This window comes from Coregonus clupeaformis, chromosome 1, assembly GCF_020615455.1.
Source record: "Coregonus clupeaformis isolate EN_2021a chromosome 1, ASM2061545v1, whole genome shotgun sequence".
In the NCBI taxonomy this organism is placed as follows: Eukaryota; Metazoa; Chordata; class Actinopteri; order Salmoniformes; family Salmonidae; genus Coregonus; species Coregonus clupeaformis.
In genome coordinates this window covers 32,697,001-32,709,829 of record NC_059192.1, presented here as the reverse complement: position 1 = coordinate 32,709,829, position 12,829 = coordinate 32,697,001, and positions in this window count along the sequence as shown.

The following is a 12,829-nucleotide window of genomic DNA, read 5'->3' as shown; positions in this document are numbered from 1 at the left end:
ATACAAGGTGACCCTGTTGATTTGGCCTCACTCTTCATTGTCCTTCAAGCCCTGGTTACACCTGGCACCATCATGTGGTTTTTGTGATTTGATCAAGATGATCTGATCACGGTTTACTGAGTCTCCCCATTGTATTCAAATGTGTCTCTTATGCGTCCACTGTGTCCGCATTGTGACCAGATTTCCTGGTCCCTCCCTACACAAATTATTTGAATTATATTTAGTCAACGGTGCCAGGAGAGGACAAGAAATTGAGGAAAGAATAATTGAGAAAGAGCCCTGGAATTCTGCTCAGAGGGGTTCACCTCATTCAGTTTTGTTCTGAGGGCAACTCCGCCTCCAGGGCACTGGCAGAACAAATTGATTGGTTCGATGAAAGCTCAGTGGGCAGAGCTTAGAGTGACAAGTCAGTGAGTGGAGTTTACAGGTGAGCTTAAAATAAAGAAAAGACTGGCAGGGAGGTAGGCCCCAGCCGGGGATTATTTGGCTAAACAGCCCTAAACCATTTCCCATGCATTGTCAATGGGGTTTCTAAACCAAACCGGGTGTAATATAATTATGGCCACTGGTTGGTTACATTGGCCAACGTGCAATCACTGGATAATAAACTGGATGAGCTCCGTTCGAGACTATCCTACCAACGGGACATTAAAAACGGTAATATCTTATGTTTCACAGAGTCGTAGCTGAATGATGACATGGATAATATACAGTTGGCTGGGTTTTCCGTACATCGGCAAGACCGAACAGCTACCTCCGGTAAATTGAGGGGGGGTGTTGGTGTATGTCTATTTGGCAATAATAGCTGTGCTGATGTCTAATATTAAGGAAGTCTCAAGGTATTGCTCGCCTGAGGTAGAGTACCTCATGATAAGCTGTAGACCACACTACCTACCAAGAGAGTTTTCATCTATATTTTTCGTAGCTGTCTATTTACCACCACAACCGATGCTGGCACTAAGACCGCACTCAACGAGCTGTATAAGGCCATAAGCAAACAAGTAAATGCTCATCCAGAAGTGGCGCTCCTAGTGGCCGGGGACTTTAATGCAGGCAAATTTAAATCAGTTTTACCTCATTTCTACCAGCATGTCACATGTGCAACCAGAAAATAAAAACTCTAGACCACCTTTACTTCACCCACAGAGACGCATACAAAGCTCTCCCTCACCCTCCACTCGCTCAATACGGAAGTGGTCAGATGACGTGGATGCTACGCTACAGGACTGTTTTGCTAGCACAGACTGGAATATGTTCCGGGATTCATCCAATGGCATTGAGGAGTATACCACCTCAGTCTCCGGCTTCATCAATAACTGCATCAACGACGTCGTCCCCACAGTGACTGTACGTACATATCCCAACCATGGATTACAGGCAACATCCGCACCGAGCTAAAGGCTAAAGCTGCCGCTTTCAAGGAGCGGGACACCATCAAACAGATAAAGCGTCAGTACAGGACTAAGATTGAATCCTACTACACCGGCTCTGATGCTCGTCGGATGTGGTAGGGCTTGCAAACTATTACGGACTACAAAACAAAACCCAGCCGCGAGCTGCCCAATGACGCTAGCCTACCAGATGGGCTAAATGCCTTTTATGCTCGCTTCGAGGCAAGCAACACTGAAGTATGCATGAGAGCACCAGCTGTTCCGGACGACTGTGTGATCAAGCTTCACGTAGCCGATGTGAGCAAGACCTTTAAACAGGTCAACATTCACAAGGCAGCGGGGCCAGACTGATTACCAGGACGTGTAGTCAGAGCATGCACTGACCAACTGGCAAGTGTCTTCACTTACATTTTCAACCTCTCCCTCTCCCTGAGTCTGTAATACCTGCATGTTTCAAGCAGACCACCATAGTCCCTGTGCCCAAGAATGCTTTGAAAGGCTGGTCATGGCTCACATCAACACCATCATCCCGGAAACCCTAGATCCACTCCAATTCGCATACCGCCCCAACAGATCCACAGATGACGCAATCTCAATTGCACTCCACACTGCACTTTACCACCTGGACAAAGGAACACGTATGTGAGAATGCTATTCATTGACTACAGCTCAGCATTCACCACCATAGTGCCCACAAAGCTCATCACTAAGCTAAGGACCCTGGGACTAAACTCCTCCATCTGCAACTGGATCCTAAACTTCCTGACAGGCCGCCCCCAGGTTGTAAGGGTAGGTAACAACACATCTGCCACACTGATCCTCAACACAGGGGCCCCTCAGGGGTGCGTGCTTAGTCCCCTCCTGTACTCCCTGTTCACTTACGACTTCGTGGCCAAGCACGACTCCAACACCATCATTAAGTTTGCTGACGACACGACAGCGGTAGGCCTGATCACCGACAACGATGAGACAGCCTATAGGGAGGAGGTCAGAGACCTGGCAGTGTGGTGCCAGGATAACAACCTCTCCCTCAACGTGATCAAGACGAAGGAGCTCATCTTGGACTACAGGAAAAGGAGGGCAGAACACGCCCCCATTCACATCAACGGGGCTGTAGTGGAGCGGGTCGAGAGCTTCAGGTTCCTTGGTGTCCACATAATCAACAAACTAACATGGTCTAAACACACCAAGACAGTCGTGAAGAGGGCACAACAACGCCCATTCCCCCTCAGGAGAGTGAAATGATTTGGCATGGGTCCCCAGATCCTCAAAGTTCTCTATATTAGGCAGTGTCACAGGAAGGCCCGAAAAATTGTCAAAGACTCCAGTCACCCAAGTCAAATCAAATCAAATCAAAATGTATTTGTCACATACACGTGTTTAGCAGATGTTATAGCGGGTGTAGCGAAATGCTTGTGCTTCTAGCTCCGACAGTGCAGTAATACAGTGAGGGAAAAAAGTTTTTGATCCCCTGCTGATTTTGTACGTTTGCCCACTGACAAAGATATCATCAGTCTATAATTTTAATGGTAGGTTTATTTGAACAGTGAGAGACAGAAAGTTTGGCAACTCGAACCTTTCAGCTCCCTCCACAGATTTTCTATGGGATTAAGGTCTGGAGACTGGCTAGGCCACTCCAGGACCTTAATGTGCTTCTTCTTGAGCCACTCCTTTGTTGCCTTGGCCGTGAGTTTTGGGTCATTGTCATGCTGGAATACCCATCCAAGACCCATTTTCAATGCCATGGCTGTGGGAAGGAGGTTCTCACCCAAGATTTGATGGTACATGGCCCCGTCCATCGTCCCTTTGATGTGGTGAAGCTGTCCTGTCCCCTTAGCAGAAAAACACCCCCAAAGCATAATGTTTCCACCTCCATGTTTGACGGTGTGGATGGTGTTCTTGGGGTCATAGGCAGCATTCCTCCTCCTCCAAACATGGTGAGTTGAGTTGATGCCAAAGAGCTCGATTTTGGTCTCATCTGACCACAACACTTTCACCCAGTTCTCCTCTGAATCATTCAGATGTTCATTGGCAAACTTCAGACGGCCCTCTATATATGTGCTTTCTTGAGCAGGGGGACCTTGCGGGTGCTGCAGGATTTCAGTCCTTCACGGCGTAGTGTGTTACCAATTGTTTTCTTGGTGACTATGGTCCCAGCTGCCTTGAGATCATTGACAAAATCCTCCCGTTTAGTTCTGGGCTGATTCCTCACCGTTCTCATGATCATTGCAACTCCACGAGGTGAGATCTTGCATGGAGCCCCAGGCCGAGGGAGATTGACAGTTCTTTTGTGTTTCTTCCATTTGCGAATAATCGCACCAACCGCATCACCTTCTCCCCAAGCTGCTTGGCGACGGTCTTGTAGCCCATTCCAGCCTTGTGTAGGTCTACAATCTTGTCCCTGACATCCTTGGAGAGGTCTTTGGTCTTGGCCATGGTGGAGAGTTTGGAATCTGATTGATTGATTGCTCCTGTGGACAGGTGTCTTTTATACAGGTAACAAACTGAGATTCGGAGCACTCCCTTTAAGAGTGTGCTCCTAATCTCAGCTCGTTGCCTGTATAAAAGACAACTGGGAGCCAGAAATCTTTCTGATTGAGAGGGGGTCAAATACTTATTTCCCTCATTAAAATGCAAATCAATTAATAACATTTTTGACATACGTTTTTCTGGATTTTTTTGTTGTTATTCTGTCTCTCACTGTTCAAATAAACCTACCATTAAAATTATAGACTGATCATTTCTTTGTCAGTGGGCAAACGTACAAAATCAGCAGGGGATCAAATACTTTTTTCCCTCACTGTATCTAACAAGTAATATCTAACAATTTCACAACATATACCTAATACACACAAAACTAGTAAGGAATGGAATTTAAGAAACTATACATATATGGACAAGCAATGACAGAGCGGCATGGACTAATATATAGTAGAATATTATAGGATAGAATTCAGTATGTACATTTGAGATGAGTAGTGCAAGATATGTAAACATTATTAAAGTGACTGTAAACATTATTAAAGTGACTAGTGTTCCATTTCTTAAAGTGGCCAGTGATTTCAATAGGCAGCAGCAGCCTCTAATGTGCTAGTGATGGCCTTGAGATAGAAGCTGTATTTAATTATCTCGGTCCCAGCTTTGATGCACCTGTACTGACCTCGCCTTCTGGATGATAGCGGGGTGAACAGGCAGTGGCTCGGGTGGTTGATGTCCTTGATGATCTTTTTGGCTTTTTGGGTAGTTTGCCCCCGATAATGCGTTCGGCAGACCGCACCACCCTCTGGAGAGCCCTGCAGTTGCGGGCGGTGCAGTTGCCGTACCAGGTGGTGATACAGCCCGACAGGATGCTCTCAATTGTACATCTGTAAAAGTTTATGAGGGTTTTAGGTGCCAAGTCGAATTTCTTCAGCCTCCTGAGGTTGAAGAGGCTCTGTTGCGCCTTCTTCACCACACTGTCTGCATGGGTGGACCATTTCAGTTTGTCAGTGATGTGTACGCCAAGGAACTTGAAGCTTTCCACCTTCTCCACTGCGGTCCCGTCGATGTGGATAGGGGGGTGCACCCTCTGCTGTTTCCTGAAGTCCACGACCATCTCCTTTGTTTTGTTGACATTGAGTGAGAGGTTATTTTCCTGGCACCACACTCCCAGAGTCCTCACCTCCTCCCTATAGGCGGTCTCGTCATTGTTGGTAATCAAGCCTACTACTGTTGTGTCGTCTGCAAACTTGATGATTGAGTTGGAGGCGTGCTTGGCCACGCAGTCATGGGTGAACAGGGAGTACAGGAGGGGGCTGAGCACGCACCCTTGTGGGGCCCCAGTGTTGAGGATCAGTGAAGTGGAGATGTTGTTTCCTACCTTCACCACCTGGGGGCGGCCCGTCAAGAAGTCCAGGACACAGTTGCACAGGGCGGGGTTCAGACCCAGGGCCTCGAGCTTGATGATGAGCTTGGAGGGTACTATGGTGTTGAATGCTGAGCTATAGTCAATGAACAGCATTCTTACATACAGTGAGGGAAAGAAGTATTTGATCCCCTGCTGATTTTGTACGTTTGCCCACTGACAAAGAAATGATCAGTCTATAATTTTAATTGTAGGTTTATTTGAACAGTGAGAGACAGAATAACAACAAAAAAATCCAGAAAAACGCATGTCAAAAACGTTATAAATTGATGTACATTTTAATGAGGGAAATAAGTATTTGACCCCTCTGCAAAACATGCCTTAGTACTTGGTGGCAAAACCCTTGTTGGCAATCAGAGATGTCAGACGTTTCTTGTAGTTGGCCACCAGGTTTGCACACATCTCAGGAGGGATTTTGTCCCACTCCTCTTTGCAGATCTTCTCCAAGTCATTAAGGTTTCGAGCCTGATGTTTGGCAACTCGAAACTTCAGCTCCCTCCACATATTTTTCTATGGGATTAAGGTCTGGAGACTGGCTAGGCCACTCCAGGACCTTAATGTGCCTCTTCTTGAGCCACTCCTTTGTTGCCTTGGCCGTGTGTTTTGGGTCATTGTCATGCTGGAATACCCATCCACGACCCATTTTCAATGCCCTGGCTGAGGGAAGGAGGTTCTCACCCAAGATTTGACGGTACATGGCCCCGTCCATCGTCCCTTTGATGTGGTGAAGTTGTCCTGTCCCCTTAGCAGGAAAAAACACCCCCAAAGCATAATGTTTCCACCTCCATGTTTGACGGTGGGGATGGTGTTCTTGGGGTCATAGGCAGCATTCCTCCTCCTCCAAACACGTCGATTTGAGTTGATGCCAAAGAGCTCGATCTTTGGAGGGAGTTGAAAGTCCGTGTTGCCCAACGACAGCCCCGAAACATCACTGCTCTAGAGGAGATCTGCATGGAGGAATGGGCCAAAATACCAGCAACAGTGTGTGAAAACCTTGTGAAGACTTACAGAAAACGTTTGACCTGTGTCATTGCCAACAAAGGGTATATAACAAAGTATTGAGAAACTTTTGTTATTGACCAACTACTTATTTTCCACCATAATTTGCAATAAATTCATTACAAATCCTACAATGTGATTTTCTGGAATTTTTTTTCTCATTTTGTCTGTCATAGTTGACGTGTACCTATGATGAAAATTACAGGCCTCTCTCATCTTTTTAAGTGGGAGAACTTGCACAATTGGTGGCTGACTAAATACTTTTTTCCCCCACTGTATACAGTATATCATCAGCAATTCTCAATCAGATGAGATACACAGCTAACCCACATTGAATTTCAGTCATTCATAGATGTGGGCACTAATTAATGTTCATATTCCAATTCTCTAGGCCCTCCATTCCCAAACTTGAAGCTCCCTGTCCCCAGCAGGAAAGACCAGGAAAAAGTGTTGGCTTAAGGTACAACTTCCTATTGAAGAAATGTAAGATAACTCAATGTCATATTTAGAGTTACTGACATGAATAGAAGCACCTACAAGCAATCAATCAAATTTATTTTAGAAAGCCCCTTTTACATCAGCAGTTGTCACAAAGTGCTTATACAGACACCCAGCCTGAAACACCAAAGAGCAAGCAATGCAGATGTAGAAGCACAGTGGCTAGGAAAAACTCCCTAGAAAGGCAGGAACCTAGGAAGAAACATAGAGAGGAGCCAGGCTCCGAGGGGTGGACAGTCTTCTTCTGGCTGTGCTGGTGGAGATTATAATACAGCAATTTAATATAGTACAGCCATTTAGACCAGATTGTTCTTCAAGACGTTTAAACGTACATAGATGACCAGCAGGGTCAAATAATAATCATAGCTGATCATTTAGAAGTTGAGACAGCAGGTCCGGTAGAGAGAGACACGATCAAACAGCAGGTCTGGGACAAGGTAGCACTTCCGGTGAGTCCTGAGCAGGTCAGGGTTCCATAGCCGCAGACAGAAACAGGATCAGCAGCACAACCAGGTGGACTGGGGACAGGGATAGCCAGGTGTCATCAGGCCAGGTAGTCCTGAGGCATGGTCCTAGGGCTCAGGTCCTGCATCCTTTATTAAATTTGTGTAGACTAAGCTCTAGAGGTTTTGTAACTTCACATGATTTAGCGTACTTGTCAATCCAGATCTGAATATCGGATATCCTTTTTACTGTACACTGTTTTTTCCCAAAGCTAATCACTGAATGTCCTACTACAAGGATGTGGTCAGGTTGACACACTTCCGAGTCACAATAACACAGATCTCACACACCACAGATTGTGAGGGCTAGTACAATGAGCAGTTGGGAAAATGAAGTCTGCTGCGTGGTTGTCCCACACACACACACACTTAATTTAGGTTAGTGTGTAGTCAAGGCTTTGTCATTAAAATAATATTGTGCCTATCTTTCAGATCTGCCAACCAGGCTCGGTGGGTGACAGGTAAGTGTGTTTCCACCAAGCTGTTCCAGGCCTGAAGTGGCATGCTGGAACTTCCAGAGGCTTGTAGACCTGAAGCAGTGTGATGTGGTCCAGGTAATTATCACACACACAAATACACACTCACTCACTCTGTTTTGTTGTATAATTATTTTAACTTAAAAAATGTGTGCCTTTCTCTTTTAGATCTGACACCCCTATTACAACCACAGCCTTCACCGCTGCAGTCGTCTGCCCCTGCACCTGCTACACCGGCCGCGTCAGGTGATACAGGTCATTAAGACATACATGTATACACACACGCATACGCTCCCTCACTTGGGGCTCTATTCAATCACATCCGATTTAGCCGACATCCACATAGTGGTTGTTTTGGCGGGGTCTGAGGTGGAACTGTGTTAGAGCTGTCAAATCCACAGGCGGCTCCTGGCATTATACTTAAAGCGGACATTGCCATTGGCTGCACGGAGTCGCATTAACAGAAATCTCATGCAGCCCTGTTTACAAGTTGAAACGCCGGAATGTGAGATGTAATCTACACTTTGATTAGGCTGATAGAAATCCTCATTATTTCGTTTAATGATTTTGAATTTGAGCGTCATTATTTCTATATAGCCTACACTTTCTCGTTCTGAACTTGTAACGTGAGTAGGACGGGTGTGGCTTCGTGACAATGATCAAGAGCAGCTGCTTACCGATTTGACAGATCCAAAGTAGTTACACCTCAGACACCGCCAAAACATCAGCTATGCGGGTGTCGGTGGTTAACGCTTGATCTGATTGAATCTAGGCCTCATTCTCTGTTTAGTTGTATGATTATTGTCAGTTAAGAAAATTGTGCCTTTCTCTTTTAGATCTGCAGTCACAGCAGTCCTTTAGAGCCAGTTTGCGCTGTTCTGTGAAGGGAGTAGTACACAGCGTTGTACGAGATCTTCAGTTTCTTGGCAATTTCTCGCATGGAATAGCCTTCATTTCTCAGAACAAGAATAGACTGACGAGTTTCAGAAGAAAGTGATTTGTTTCTGGGCATTTTGAGCCTGTAATCGAACCCACAATTACTGATGCTCCAGATACTCAACTAGTCTCAAAAAGGCCAGTTTTATTGATCTTTAATCAGCACAACAGTTTTCAGCTGTGCTAACATAATTGCAAAAGGGTTTTCTAATGATCAATTAACCTTTTTAAATGATAAACTTGGATTTGCAAACACAACGTACCACTGGAACACAGGACTGATGGTTGCTGATAATGGGCCTCTGTACGTCTATGTAGATATTCCATAAAAAATCAGCCATTTCCAGCTACAATAGCCATTTACAACATTAACAGTGTCTACACTGTATTTCTGATCAATTTGATGTTATTTTAATGGACCAAAAAATTGCTTTTCTTTCGAAAACAAGGACATTTCTAAGTGACACCAAACTTTTGAACGGTAGTGTATGTAGCGATTAAAATGCCGGGTGAGTCATCAGGCAACCAAGGCCAAGGAATGGAGAGAGAGATGACCTGGAGGGAGTTCCAGACCTCAGCTTTTTATGAAGCAGAAAAGCAGAGATTGGTGGCTGACAAGAAAAAATGTAACACGTGCACACACACAGTCTGTAAATACATTAAGATATCTAGGCCTACAGCTCCCTAGAGTGCAGTAAAAAAGGTTCATCATTAATATTATCATTAATAACTGACAGAATTCTATGATGAATACATATTAGAATAATAATACATAGTGACCAATAGTTACTGTATTGTGATTGTTTAGTGTTTTAATTACTCAACAAGTAATGCCCCAAGCTGGGATCGAACCGTGTCTCAAAAGCAGCAGAAAAGGTCAAATAAGGTCACACATTTCTGATATGGCTATACACGTCTGGCCGGCCCCTGGTGGTATTTGTATTTATTAAGGATCCCCTTGGCAGCAGCTACTCTTCCTGGGGTCCAGCAACATTAAAGCAGTTATATACAATTTAAAATATTACATGACATTATATTTCATAACACTTTTCACAACACATTAAGTGTGTTCCCTCAGGCCACTACTCTATCACATATCTACAATACAAAATCCATGTGTAAGTGTGTGTTGAGTGCGTGCCTTATCATGTGTATGTGTGCCTGTGTCTCTTCACAGTCCCTGCTGTTCCGTTTTTAAAAATCTGATTCTACTGCTTGCATCAGTTACCTGATGTGGAATAGAGTTCCATGTAGCCATGGCTCTATGTAGTACTGTGCGCCTCCCATGGTCTGTTCTTGACTTGGGAATTTTGAAGAGACCTTTGGTGGCATGTCTTGTGGGGTATGCATGGGTGTCCGAGCTGTGTGCTAGTAGTTTATACAGACACCTCGGTGCATTCAGCATGTCAACACTTCTTACAAAACAAGTAGTGATGAAGTCAATCTCTCCTCCACTTTGAGCCATGAGAGATTTACATGCATATTATTGTTAGCTCTCCATGTACATTTAAGGGCCAGCCGTGCTGCCCTGTTCTGAGCTAATTCAAATTTTCCGAGGTCCCTCTGTGTCACCTGACCACACTACTGAACAGTAGTCCAGGTGCAACAAAACTAGAGCCTGTAGGACCTGCCTTGTTGATGGTGCTGTTAAAAAGGCAGAGCAGCGCTTTATTATGGACAGACTTCTCCCCATCTTAGCTACTGTTGTATCAACATGTTTCGACCATGACAGTTTACAATCCAGGGTTACTCCAACTTGCTCAATTTCCACATTATTTATTAGAACATTTAGTTGAGGTTTAGGGTTTGGTCAATGATTTGTCCAAAATACAATGCTTTTAGTTTCTGAAATATTTAGGACTAACTTATTCCTTGCCACACATTCTGAAACTAACTGCAGCTCATTGCTATATGAAAATGTATGCACTCTGGCTCTGGATAAGAGCATCTGCTAAATGACTAAAATGTAAAATGTTGTATAGTGCTGAGTCATCTGCTAGTGGCATGTCATTAGTAAATATTTTAAAAAGGGGCCAAGAGAGCTGCCCTGGGGAATTCCTGATTCTACCTGGATTATGTTGGAGAGGCTTCCATTAAAGAACACACTGTGTTCTGTAAAGCCATAACACATACGTGATCGATAATGTAAAAAGCCACACTGAAGTCTAACAAAACAACTCCCACAATATTTGTATCATCAATTTCTCTCAGCCAATCATCAGTAATTTGGTAAGTGCAGTGCTTGTTGAATGTCCTTCCCTATAAGCTTGCTGAAAGTCTGTTGTCAATTTGTTTACAGTAAAATAGCATTGTATCTGGTCAAACACAATTTTTTCCAAAAGTTTACTAAGGGTTGTTAACAGGCTGATTGGTGTTGAATACTGGTTGTGATACAAGGCCGACAGTTCGAATCCCAATGTGACTTGTGTTTTCCAACCTTACCCAAAATACTTAAAAAGATCATCTCCGGTACTTTTGTATACTTTTTACCGAGTAGTTCTGAAAGTAGCGCCCACGAGCCAAAAACCGTCTCTGAAAATGGCGTTCCCTGTCATATGTACATTTCAGATGGGTTTTTTTCTCCCATGGGATGCGTCTAAATCCAATACGTCGGCCGATATCGCCCTACCGTATCTGCGGTGAAAGGTGGCAGAGCTAGAGCGGTGTTTGTCAGACCATGAGACATCCCAAAAATCGGTCTTCTCACAAAAAGGTCTGTAGCGTCCGAACGGTTTGGCCTACAGTATTATGTAGGCCAAAGACGAAACTCACGAACCATATGGCATTCTCCGTTTTGCTCTAGGACGCCCACAAGCCTCACAAGACTCATCTGAAGGTCCCCAGTACCATTTAAAAAAATTAATGGAAGTATATGGAGATAGTTTAGTTCCTTAAATAAGGGGATAAATATATTGAACAAAAATATAAAAAAGCAAAATGCAACAATTTAAAAGATTATACTGAGTTACAGTTCATATAAGGAAATCAGTCAATTGAAATACATTCATTAAGCCCTAATCTATGGATTTCACATGACTTGGAATACAGAGATGCATCTGTTGGTCACATAACTTTTAAAAAGCAGTCAGTATCTGGTGTGACCACCATTTGCCTTATGCAGCACGACACTTCTCCTTCGTATAGAGTTGATCAGGCTGTTGATTGCGGCCTGTGGAATGTTGTCCCACTCCTCTTCAATGGGTGTGTGAAGTTGCTGAATATTGGCGGGAACTGGAACATGCTGTGGTACACGTCGATCCAGAGCAATCCAAACACACTCAATGGGTGACATGTCTGGTGAGTATGCAGGCCATGGAAGAACTGGGACATTTTCAGCTTCCAGGAATTGTGTACAGATCCTTGCGACATGGGGCCATCCATCATCATGCCGAAACATGAGGTGATGGCGGCGGATGGATGGTACGACAATGGGCCTCAGGATCTCGTCACGGTATCTCTGTACTTTCAAATTGCCATCGATAAAATGCAATTGTGTTCGCAGATTATGCCTGCCCATATCATTACCCCACCGCCACAATGGGGCACTCTGTTCACAACGTTGACATTAGCAAACCGCTGGATGTGGAGGTCCTGGGCTGGCGTGGTTACATGTGGTCTGCGGTTGTGAGGCCGGTTGGACATACTGCCAAATTCTCTAAAACGACATTGGAGGCAGCTTATGGTAAGACATGAACATTCAATTCTCTGGCAACAGCTCTGGTGGACATTCCTGCAGTCAGCATGCCAATTGCACACTCCCTCAAAACTTGAGACATCTGTGGCATTGTGTTGTGTGCAGTTGTGGAAAACGTACCAAATTGTCATACTTGAGTAAAAGTATAGATACCTTAATAGAAAGTTACTCAAGTAAAAGTCACCCAGTAAAATACTACTTGAGTAAAATACTAAAATTCTGAATCTAAATAAACTTAAGTATCAAAAGTACAAGTAAAAGTATAAATCATTTCAAATTCCTTCTATTAAGCAAAGCAGGCGGCACCATTTTCTTGTTTTTAACATTTATGGATAGCCAGGGGCACATTCCAACACTCAGACATAATTTACAAAAGATGCATTTGTGTTTGGTGAGTCCGCCAGATCAGAGGCAGAAGGGATGACCAT